Source organism: Lucilia cuprina, chromosome 4 (genome assembly GCF_022045245.1).
Source record: "Lucilia cuprina isolate Lc7/37 chromosome 4, ASM2204524v1, whole genome shotgun sequence".
In the NCBI taxonomy this organism is placed as follows: Eukaryota; Metazoa; Arthropoda; class Insecta; order Diptera; family Calliphoridae; genus Lucilia; species Lucilia cuprina.
In genome coordinates, this window is record NC_060952.1 from 52,464,171 (window position 1) to 52,475,824 (window position 11,654).

An 11,654-nucleotide genomic window follows, 5' to 3' on the forward strand; every position below is an offset into this window, starting at 1 on the left:
AAAAATATATTGTTTTAATTTTAAAAATTAAAAAATTATAATTAATGGCCTTTGATATATTATACCTTCAAATTTCTATGAATTTTCTAATACATATTTTATATTGTTATTGTTTCTGTTTATCAGGAGGAAGAAAATAATATTAATTTTTCAGCCCTAATAAATAAAAAATACTATAAATTTTAATTTCATCCTTTATATGGTAGGCTAACATTTTAAAATAATAATGTTTTTTTCTAAGACGTCCTACTTAATATGACGACCATGAACACAAGGGTATAAATATTTGAATAAATTAAAAAAATATATTCTTGAAAGTTTAAAGTCCTTTAAAAAGGAAATGGAATCACAAAATCGATTATATAGTTTTTTTATACGATCTCTACTTTCACTCGTGTTATAGGGAATTCGATTTAAAAATTGGGATTTTTTGGGGACAACAAGCTTACGGTGCAAGAACTAACATTTGGATTTAATAAATCTAATTGTTTAAAAAATGCTGCTAATATAACAATTAGAGCCCTCAAATTTTTGTCAGAGCGACTTTGTTGTCAATATGATTATTAAGGACAAAAAATCGTCAATTAGTTTTTGGAAATCGTCAAAACTATTTGTTGTAGATAATAAACATATTTCTACCAAATTTTTATTCTTTAGTTTAACTATTTTTTTTAATTTCGATTAATATTAGTTATTATTATCAACATAATTTGACAAATATACTTCAAAATTCCTTATATTAAGTTCTTGAGGAAGAAATGAAATAGGACCTCAAAATTGTATAGTGAAAAAATACCCAAATTTGCGTATTTTATTTTGGGTCACTTTTTAAATGTAATAAAAATATTAAATTTTTAAATATGTAAAATTCTATTTATCGAGCAGAGGGACGATGACCATACACCCACAACCCCCAGTCTGACAGGCTAGCCACTAACATCTCGGAAATAAACTGAACCAATTCAGACTCTGGAACTGCTACATTGGAACTAGTAATGTCGCCATTAATTGTCGACTTATTTCTGTCGAAAAATATTTTGATTATAATGGTCTTCTAAAATATTCCATGAAATTAGTTCATTCAGAGTTTCAAAACTACTTCTTAAAACCAGTGAAAAATATATCAAATTTATCAAAATATCAAATTTTCAAAGAAATTGACTGTTTCCCAAAATTGATCTATGTCTGTTCAATAACTAAAAGTTGTTACTAATTCTCACAGAAATATTTGAAATACAAAACCAACTTGTGATAATTTCTAACAATTAGTTGTTAATGAACAGACATATTATTACAATTACGAAAATTTTTGGAAAATTATTGAAAACGTATGTACCATGCATTTTTTTAGTTTTTATGATATATTCCAGTCCTGTGACGCGAATTTCTCTATAGTACTGTATTGAAACAATTATTGTTGAAGGCGGATTTGTTTGGGTAATGCTCAGTTAGTATAAAACAAGTAGGAAAATATAGTCGGGCATGGCCGACCAGATAATACCCTATACCAAAAAATTTTTATTTTTCATAAAGAAACTTTTATGTTGAATTTTACCATAATTCCAAGGTATTTAAGCAATTTATTGATAAAAAACAAAAATTTGTAAATAGGAGTATGGGCCGATCCTCTTTAAAATTGGGAAAAGGATATATTTTTAAATTACAGTTAGTTTTGTTGAGTTTCATTGCTATACAAATAGTTACAAGTCAATTTTAGACGTTTAAGAAATTTTTTTAAGGCGGGTTTGTATGGAAGCTAGGGTCAAATAAGGGCCGATCATTACGAAAATTGGTAGTGCCATTTGTACTTATATAAAACAAATTTGTGCTAATTTTTAGAGAGATAATAGTGTATTTGACGTAATTATGGTATTATGGAGGTACGGTTGTATGGGGGCTAGGTGAAATAATATACCGATTTCAACCTTTTTCAATAGGCTTCGTAAGCTTTTTTTCAAATTTGCCCCTAGCCCCATATTAAGCCTCTTTTAGAAAATTCCACTTTCATCCATAAATTGACTAAATGTATCGGAACAATGAATTATTATAAAGAATAAATCACATTTAATATTCATAACTGGTGTAGGGTATCATATGGTCGGTCACGCGACTATACTTGTTTTTATTTGCAAAATTTTAAGTTTGTCAAGAAATTGCAAAAAAATAAATATTTTTTTAATTATCAGAATATTGCAATATTTTTTTATTTTATCAGAATATTTTCTGAAATTTGTGATAACTATTTTAAAATACGCTGATAGTCCTTATAAATGTTTACTAATTGGTTTCTTAAATTTTATTATTTTAAACCGCTATAAATTTTTCTTGAAAGAATATTATAATAAAAAGTAAATTAAATTAAAAACAAGTACAAAAGTATAGTCGGGCGTGACCGACCGCCCCTACACCAGTTATGAAAAATATGGACCAAGCTTGATAAAGTTTTGTGAATATATTTATATAATATTTATTTCTGCTGAATTTCATAGCGATATTAGTGTATATAAGTTAATTTTGGACATTCAAGTAATTTTTTAAAGGCGACTTTGTATGGGAGCTAGGGTCAAATGAGGACCGATCTTTATGAAATTTGGCAAGGTCATCAAGGCTTGTATAAAACTTAGTTGTGCCGCATTTTATCGATATACAGTTATATTTAACATAATTATGAGCGCAGAAGCCCTGTTCTGTTCTATGGGAGCTAGGTGAAATAATGGACCGATTTTATAGGCTTCGTCCTTGAGTCAAAAAAAGCGTTTGTGCCAAATTTCATTCAATTATATTGAAAATTGCGACCTGTACCTTGAGCATATTGTTCCCATTGACAGCCAGACGAACAGACGGGCATAGCTAAATCGACTCAGAAAACGATTTAAAGCCGATTGGTATACTTTAAGGTGGGTATACGACATATATTTTGGTGTGTTACAAACATCAGCACAAACCCAAAATACCCTCCCCACTAAAGTGGTGTAGGGTATAAAAAGAAATAAAATAACTGCTTGTTTATAATTATCCCATTTCTGAATTTAAATTAATAAAATATATAAAAACAGTTAAAATGAAAAGCTATAAAAATTTTGGAAAAGCACCGAACTTTTTTTATTGCATTAAATGCAAAATCGTATATTTTCTAACGGCTTATCGATTTTGTCTTTAATTTCATTGTCAGCTATTGATTAATATTAGGTGTTACTAATTTTAATTAGAGGTTTAGGCGTCCAATCATCTTGTAACACAAGAAACACAGTATTTTCGAAAAAGAAATTATGATGAAATTTCTTTTGCAGTTAACAATCCCTTAAATGAATTATTTTTCAAAAATTCCGTTAAAATTAAAACTTGTTCGGTTAATTTAAATTTTGTAAATATGTAAATTCCTTATATAATTAAATAAATATGTAAACTTCCTTATATTTTTTAATGATTGGGTGTGCTATGTAAATTCCTTATATAATTAAATAAATATGTAAACTTCCTTATATTTTTTAATGATTGGGTGTGCTTAATCGGTTTTTGTTGTTAAAGAAAATGCATTCATTAAATGTTTAATGCAAACCAATTCTTTCTGCGTAAAGACTGATTACTGATATAATTCTGAATTTAAAATTTGCGAAATTTTCAAAAGTAAAAGCAGCGTTGTCAACTTTTAAATATCAAAAATTTAACATTTAAATTTTCAAGTAAAATATTTATATCCCATTGTCCTTCACAAAGGGTAGTCATCTTGTCGCGATGTGAATGCTTAAGTTCGATGAATCTCATGGGCAATGAGGCGAGCAGTAATCTAAGAACTAACCCTCCCACCTAACAGATGTCTGTTTCCCACATTGGGCGGTCTGTTAGAAATGATCTGTTGATTTGCTTCTCCTGTCACTGAGATAGGGCAATCAACAGAAAGTCCGTTCTGAATCCTTTGGATTCACTCACTTAAGTGTGTAAGTCCCGAAATCCATCAAGTGTCTGTTCCTGATTGATGACTGATGGACTATCTGCTCCTAGTATGACGGCAGTTTTTAGTCCTGGCAGTAGGCCAAGAATGCAACAAACCAACACCACATCGAAAGACGAGGAATCGTCCTTCGAGTGGGAGAAAAGCCTCCTGGCTAGGCTAAAGGGCTCCAATCCTCCGGCTGATGCATAAGTGATTAGACCTACTGCCGAGGCGTCTAAACGGCAACGATCTGAGGAGGAGACCCTTTCTTCTATGCCGAATGACCAGCCGACTAAACGTCAAAAACATGTGCAAACCACCGTCATCAATAAGCCTTTCAGTGAAGTAGCTAGAAACCCACTGGTAAGAGCTATTGTTGACCGAACAGCGACGGAGCCATCTCCCAGGAAAAATGGGGGACTATCCGTCAGAAGATGCTAGGCGTGTACTGAAAGATCGTAAAGGAGAATCCAGGACGTGCCCCCCAAAACGATGACGCTGGTTGGTTTCAGGGTCACATTAAGCTGCTAGCTTGTTCAAATGGGAGCTTCGCGCTTCTGCACAATCTAGCTATTCAGTCCCTTGGGGAGGTGTGGCCAGGTGCAAGGTTCGACATGATCCCGGTAAGCGAAATTCCTCGCAGACCAATATTAATTGCCACCATCCCAACTGAGCCACATGACCCGGTGGAAATTCTGGCGTTCCTCCAAAGCGGAGATCCTCATTTACCTACCCATGATTGGAAGGTGGTGAAGGTTTTCGGCCCGAGGAGAACCGTCAGAAAGGCGACTGTTGTCCTTAACAAGGAAACTTTGGCGCCATTGCGTGAATGCGGAGGTAAAGTTTATTATGGTTTTGATAGTATCTCCCTGCGCATTTATCGCAGTGACGACAAACGCAGCGCCGCCGCCTCTGGTACCAAGCTGGAATGTCCGCCCAAGGAGGAAAACGAAAAGGTCGACGATCCGCTGGTTCTGAGAACCAAGAAGACTCCCAGTCTACCATAGGTATAATGGGTGATCTTCTTGGCAATCTGAAGTTAGCGGTGGATGAAGACAGTTCGCAGGATTCCGATCCTGAGGACGTCGACGCCACTGTCGTATACGATCCTGATCTTGGAGATGGTGAAGGTAACTCAAATAAACCTTCACCACTCCAAGGCAGCATCAGCTGCTTTCCTCCTCCGTATGACTGAGAGAGGGAAGGAGAGTTAATAAATTTAATAATTTGGTTCGGAGGAGGGTTTTCTCTAGCAATATTGAATGCTGGACTTCAGGTAGTCAGGAGACCTTAGAGCATCTCCTTGATACTCACTTTTCCGGTTGTATCTCAATAAGTGATTTCATTAGTTTATATCCAACTTCACACACTAAGCAAAAGATTACAGACCAATATGTCTGGTATCATTTACTCTGAAAACATTGGAAAGGATAGTCGATATCCACATAAGGACTTCGATAGACAAATCATTTCTCTCTGCCTCTCAATATGCATATATGAAGGGCAAATCTGTTGAGACTGATCTTCATACACTCGTTGGTCATATTAAAAAGTTAATGGGGTATGGAAAGTATGCTTTGGTTGCCTTTCTTGATTTAGAAGACGCTTTCAGTAACGTCAAACCTACTTCTATCTGCCAATCTCTATCTTGGGCTTGGTCGAGAATCTTCTCTCAAATAGGAGATACAGTAATCTCTAGAAAAGCTTTATGAGGTACTCCACCACTCCGAGGTGGAGTACCTGAGGAGTACTATCACCACTCTTATGGAATATGGCCATAAATGATATTCTGTAAAACTAGACTCTCTTGGCTATAAAACAGTCGCCTGTGCTGATGAAGTATCGGTGTCAGGCGATCGTCTCGAAACCATATTTCAAAGGCTAGAACAAGCACTAAAGATCATCAGCTCGTGGAGTGTCGAATATGGTCTTAGTGTAAATCCTAGTAAAACGGAACTTGTGCTATTCTCTAGCAAATACAAGATTCCTTTATTTTCTCTTCCTTGCCTAAACTGCGAAGTATTAAAACTCTCGGACAGCGCTAAGTATCTGGGCGTTATCCTTGATAAGAAGCTATCTTGGAGTACAAACGTACTTTCTAGGGCATCTAAAGACATTACGGCACTATATGTTTGTAGGAAGGCCATAGGAACATGCTGGGGCATAAATCCAATGAATGTTCACTGACTCTTTGAGGCAGTTATTAAACCTATTATGCTATATGGGGTTGTTGTCTGGTGGCAGGCGCTTGAAAAGGCTTCACTCTGAAAACAACTGGAAAAAGTTATGAGATCTACTACGCTTCTTATCACAGACGCTCTCATAACAACTCCTTTGAAGGCGTTGTTCAGTATACTCAACTGGCGCTCGGTCGATCTCCTTTCAAGGAAATTCGCTATGTCAACTGCTGCCAGATTGAGGAATTTGGTACGAAAATCTCCTTCCGACACAATGGTGAGTGTAGTATTCCTCATGCTGAAATATCAGCGATAAGGAGGGCGATAAATTGGCTAAGGTATTATAGGATATCTAACAGGGATATCAGAATTTATACCGATATTCAAGCTACTATTAAATCCCTAACTGGTGTGTTTTCCACATCCAAAATTGTCCATGAATGCCGAACGTCTCTCATTGAGATGGCAACACATTCGAACATCACCCTAATTTGGGTAAAGGGACATGGGATTTTGTATGGCAATGGTATTGCTGACACCTTGGCCAGAGCCGGCACTATGCTTAGCAGACTGGATATAGATCAGTTCTGCGGTATACCACTACTTGCAATAACTAGGCAGATCACTGAAAACATTGCTCGTGACAAATGGTCGAGTGAACACACGTGCCCAATATGTAGAGTACTGGGGCCACAAATGCATCCACACAGGTCTAAATATCTTCTTGTTGTACAGTTGTATGGTGGATAGGTGAAATAATGAACCGATGTTAACCGTTTTCAATAGACTTCGTCTATGGCACAATAGATGATCATGTGCCAAATTTCACTGAATTATCTCCAAAATTGCGACCTGTAGTTTGATTGCAATGTTTACATGCCCTATTCGGGGGTACAGATGTATGGGGGCTAGGTGAAATAATGCACATTATCTTCTATTGTACCATAGACTACGTCTATGGTACAATAGAAGATAATGTGCCAAATTTCATTGAATTTTCTTCAAAATTTCGTCCTGTAGTTTGATTACAATGTTTACAAGCCCTATTCGGGGGTACAGTTGTATGGGGGCCAGGTGAAATAATGGACCAAATTTCATTGAATTATCTTCAAAATTGCAACTTGTAGTGTAAATCGACATAAAAAATGATTCTGAGCCGATCGGTATACTTTAGGGTGGGTATAGGACCAATATTATTGTGCGTTACAAACATCAGAACAAACCCAATATACCCTCCCCACTATAAGTAGTAATATAGGGTATAAAAATCGAAATTAAATTTAAGCAAATGGTTGTTAAAAAAAAATTGTGCATATTTTTATACCCACCACCAGATGGGAGGTATATTGATTTTCGTCATTCCGTGTGTAACACATCGAAATATTGCTCAAAGACCCCATAAAGTATATATATTCTGGGACCTCGTAAGATTCTAAGACGATCTAGCCATGTAAGTCCGTCTGTCCGTCTGTCTGTTGTTGGCACGATAGCGTCCACAAAATTAGAGATATTGAGATGAAATTTTCCCAAAACATATTTTAGTGATCAGAAATGTTTGGTATTGAAAATGGGCAAAATCGGTCAACGATTTCACATAGCCCCCATACAAATGTACCCCCGGAATATTGTATAAATAGCTTCAAATATTCACAAATTCGTTGTTTATGAAGCAAATACCACAAAATTTCGCATAGGTCAGTTTTTTGACGTCTGCAGAATAATTCTGCATTATGGCGGACATTGGATCATAATTGGCCCTACCCCCCATATAAGGTCCCATTTAGAAAATGACTGATTACTGGCTTAAAAATGGGAATATAGCGATGAAATTCGACACACATAAGTTTCATGCAAGCCAATATCTATCAACTAAATTTTATGTGGATCAGTCCATAATTGACCCTACCCCCCATATAACGTCCCCTTCAGAAAATTACTTTAACGCTCATTACTCGCTTAAAAAAACAAGTATAGCGATGAAATTTGACATAAATAAGTTTCTTACTAGCCAAAACCTCTCTATGAAATTTTATGTGGATCGGTCCATAATTGACCCTAACCCTCATATAAAGTCCCCACCATAAAATTAATATAACGCTCATTACTGCCTCAGAAAATTTCACAGATGTAAGTTTTTCACAAGCCAAAATCTCATTACCAAATTTTATGTGGAACAGGCCTTAATTGACCCTACCCCCAAAATAAGGTCCCTAACAGAAAAATACTTTAAGGCCCATTACTGGCTTAAAAATACGAGTATAGTAACAAAATTCGACTCAATTAAGTTCCTTGCCAGTCAAAAACTCTAAAGTTAATTTTATGTGGATCGAGCCTTAATTGACCTATCCCCATATAATGCCCCCATCAAAAAATTAATTTCTGGGTTAAAAAACGAGTAAAGTGATGAAATTCGATATAAACCTGACCTGTAGGAACCAAGATCGTTCTACAAAATTTTACGGAGATCGGTCTATATTTGACGCTACCCCCATATAAGGCCCCTTCAGAAAATGACTTCAAAGCTCAGTACTGGCTTAAAAATACTAGTAGATTTATGAAATTCGACAAAAACTAGTTTCGTATAAGGTAATATCTCTATCTCTTCTATGGAACCGAAATCTCTCTATCAATTTTTATGAGGATCAGTCCATAATAACACCACCCCATATAAATTCCGCCCCAGAAAATGACGCGAAAAATACGAATACGAATAATGCTCCTTAATGGCTTCAAAATACAAGTAGATCGATGAAATTTTAAACAAATAAGGAACTGAAATCTTCCTACAGATCTTATGAGAATTGGTCTATATATTTATGTATAAATAACCCTACTCCCTATATTAGCACTGTCAATAGTAAAACGCCCATTAATGGACCTCTTTCAAATGTTACCCTGATGTTCTCATTAATATCGATATATAATAATAAAATATTCAAAAAATAAAAGTTCATTTATGTATCAGTGGAAAACAAAATGTAATTAATAATAAAATAAATATTTAAAAAAAAAATTTAAATAAAACTATGAAACGGACGGACTGACATGGTTAGATTGTCTTGGAATTTAATAAAAACCCAGAATATATTTACTTTTATGGGTCTATGATCAATATTTTGATGATGTTAAAATTTAAGCTATTCCCAGCAAAAAATAACTTCCAAAGAAGCGAAAAAGAAGTAGAATTTACTTCATGGAAGTACTGAGAAAGACCTGATTTTAACACAGACTTGTCATAGGAGGGATGTTCTTTTTATTTGGTTTCAAATTCACTACATCTGAAGTCATTCTAAGGAAGTAATTTTTATGTTCTTTTTTTAAATTTTTGGAAGTAAAATTGTAGTATTATAGAATAAAACTAATTTGACTCAAATAATATTAATATAAATAAATAAATAAATAATTTACACGAATTTATCTATTAACTCCAAAATAAAATTGGTTTAATTCAGAAGATTTCAGTATAAAAAAAATTAAAAAAAAAATTTAGATGTGGTGATAAATGTTATTCTTTTGGAAGTACTTCGTTTTATTTTTGCTGGGTTATAATGTAATGTAAAAATTAAAGAAGTCGTTCATATTCCTAATTTTATTTATTCTTCATATCTGACGTATTTAACAAAATGCCATACACTTTAATCTGAGAAGCCTAAATCCGTTAAATGTGAATTTAATGATAACTTTAGCTTGAATAAAGTTTAAACCTGATACATTGAATTAATACAACTTTACAATAAAATAAATTATTTCGAGGGGGACGAAGATATCCCAACTTTCCACAATTATCAGCATGAGACTCAGTTATCGATTCTCAAATTCAGTTATTTTTATTTTTAAAATTTAATTTTAACAATAAAATTTTAACAAATAAAATTAAGTTAAGGAAATAAAAGAAAATTAAGTGGTTAGAAAACAATTCTCTACTAATTCCGAATATACATACTTAAGTTTATGTTCCTAGGTTCAATATTATAGAATATTCAAAAAGTATCTTTACGTATTTTGTTTTTTTTTTTTTTGCAATTTCTGTTTGAGCATGAATAAAAATCTACATTTTTGATGAAATTTTCAGAAGTTGTCTCGGATTTTTCGCGCTAGATCACACCAACAATAGCCCCAACATAACAAGACAATTCAATAGTGCTCGCACATATCAGTGTTGGTACAATGGGCAGTTTGTCCACCACAATGACCGATAATTAATGGCCCAACATACCAATTAAAACAGGAAATCGTAGTAGTTAAAAACCTGATTATTTCAACACCTACCGATTTGCTCCAAAAGGAAATACAGAATTTAGGACATAAAGTAAGAAATATTGCAAATGTTAAAAGCAGAATAACGAAAAACCCGCTTTCAATTTTTTTGTTGATCTGTAACCAGATACTAATAATAAAAATGCAACAGTTAAAATTGAACAACCCATGAAAAACAATGACATCGTAAAATGTTATAGATGCCAACAATTTGGCCACACTAAAACATATTGTAGAAAGCTATTGAAATGCGGCTTAAATCACCATACAATTAAATTCAAAAAGATGAAAATACTCCTCCACAATGTTGTAATTGTTTACAAGCACACACTGCTTACTATAGAGGGTGTACAATTTACGAGGAACTCCTAAAGAAAAGAAATTTTGTTAAAAAACGTAATAATAACTATTATACTGATCAAAAAGCAGAATTTAATATTAATTCTCAAAATTTTCCAAATATTAATGGTAATTATGGAATAAATAGTAGTTACAATGATCACAATCACAACACATATCAATACTCTTATTCTTAAGCTGTAAAAAAAACAGCAATCAATACGAAAATCTTTCTACTTCTTTCCAAAGAATAGAAGCACTAATGGAAAACAGATTGAAACTACCACCACTTTATTAAACACTAGCTATACCCAGTGTGCTTCGCTACATCGTAATGGAATAAAATAGTGGAGTGATAAGATAAAATAGCACTGAATATCTGCGGATAAAAAAGTCGAGTTTAAAAAAAAGAAAAATAATAATAAACAAATACAAAGCGCAGAATTTCTTCAAGGAAAACAGTGGTGTAATAAAATACGAGAAAAAAAACACATTACTTCGCCTAGAAGAAAAATTTGCCAGAATAGCATCCAGCAACAATTAAATACTGGTGTCTCAACAACAACAACTCTTCAAAGAAACTGTCTCAGGGAAACGGCACACAACAAGGGTTTCTAGTACAAGTATTTTTGCGGGGAAACGGTGAGTTTGTGAAATTTTACCAGATAGTAATTTTTTGGTGGAGAATTTGGTACAAACGTTACTTAACGAATGATTGGACAGGAGTTGATAAATTTGTATACTTTTTTTTCTCGAAAATAAAAAGTGGTACATACATGAAGTAAAGTTGGAAACATTTTTTAAAAAAGTCTTTGTTCTCGACCAATGTTGTATAAGTTCAATTTAAGATAAAAAGGGTGAACCAAAAAGAGGTATTTTTTGGAGAACTTTACACGGTGACACTTCAAGTGGTAAACAATTTGGGTAAAGCAATTTAAAATAAATGA

General features: G+C 33.7%; 1 protein-coding gene across 1 annotated transcript in view; it reads left to right on the forward strand.

Annotated features, from left to right (window-relative positions):
• Nucleotides 1-10,177: 10,177 nt before the first annotated feature.
• The window catches only part of LOC124419552, a 10,860-nt gene continuing 9,383 nt past the window's right edge, over nucleotides 10,178-11,654 (forward strand). Inside the window, exons 1-2 of the mRNA XM_046949541.1 lie at nucleotides 10,178-10,420; nucleotides 10,496-11,349. The gene's annotated coding sequence lies outside the window, so the exon portion shown is untranslated. The remainder of the gene's footprint in view (nucleotides 10,421-10,495; nucleotides 11,350-11,654) is intronic.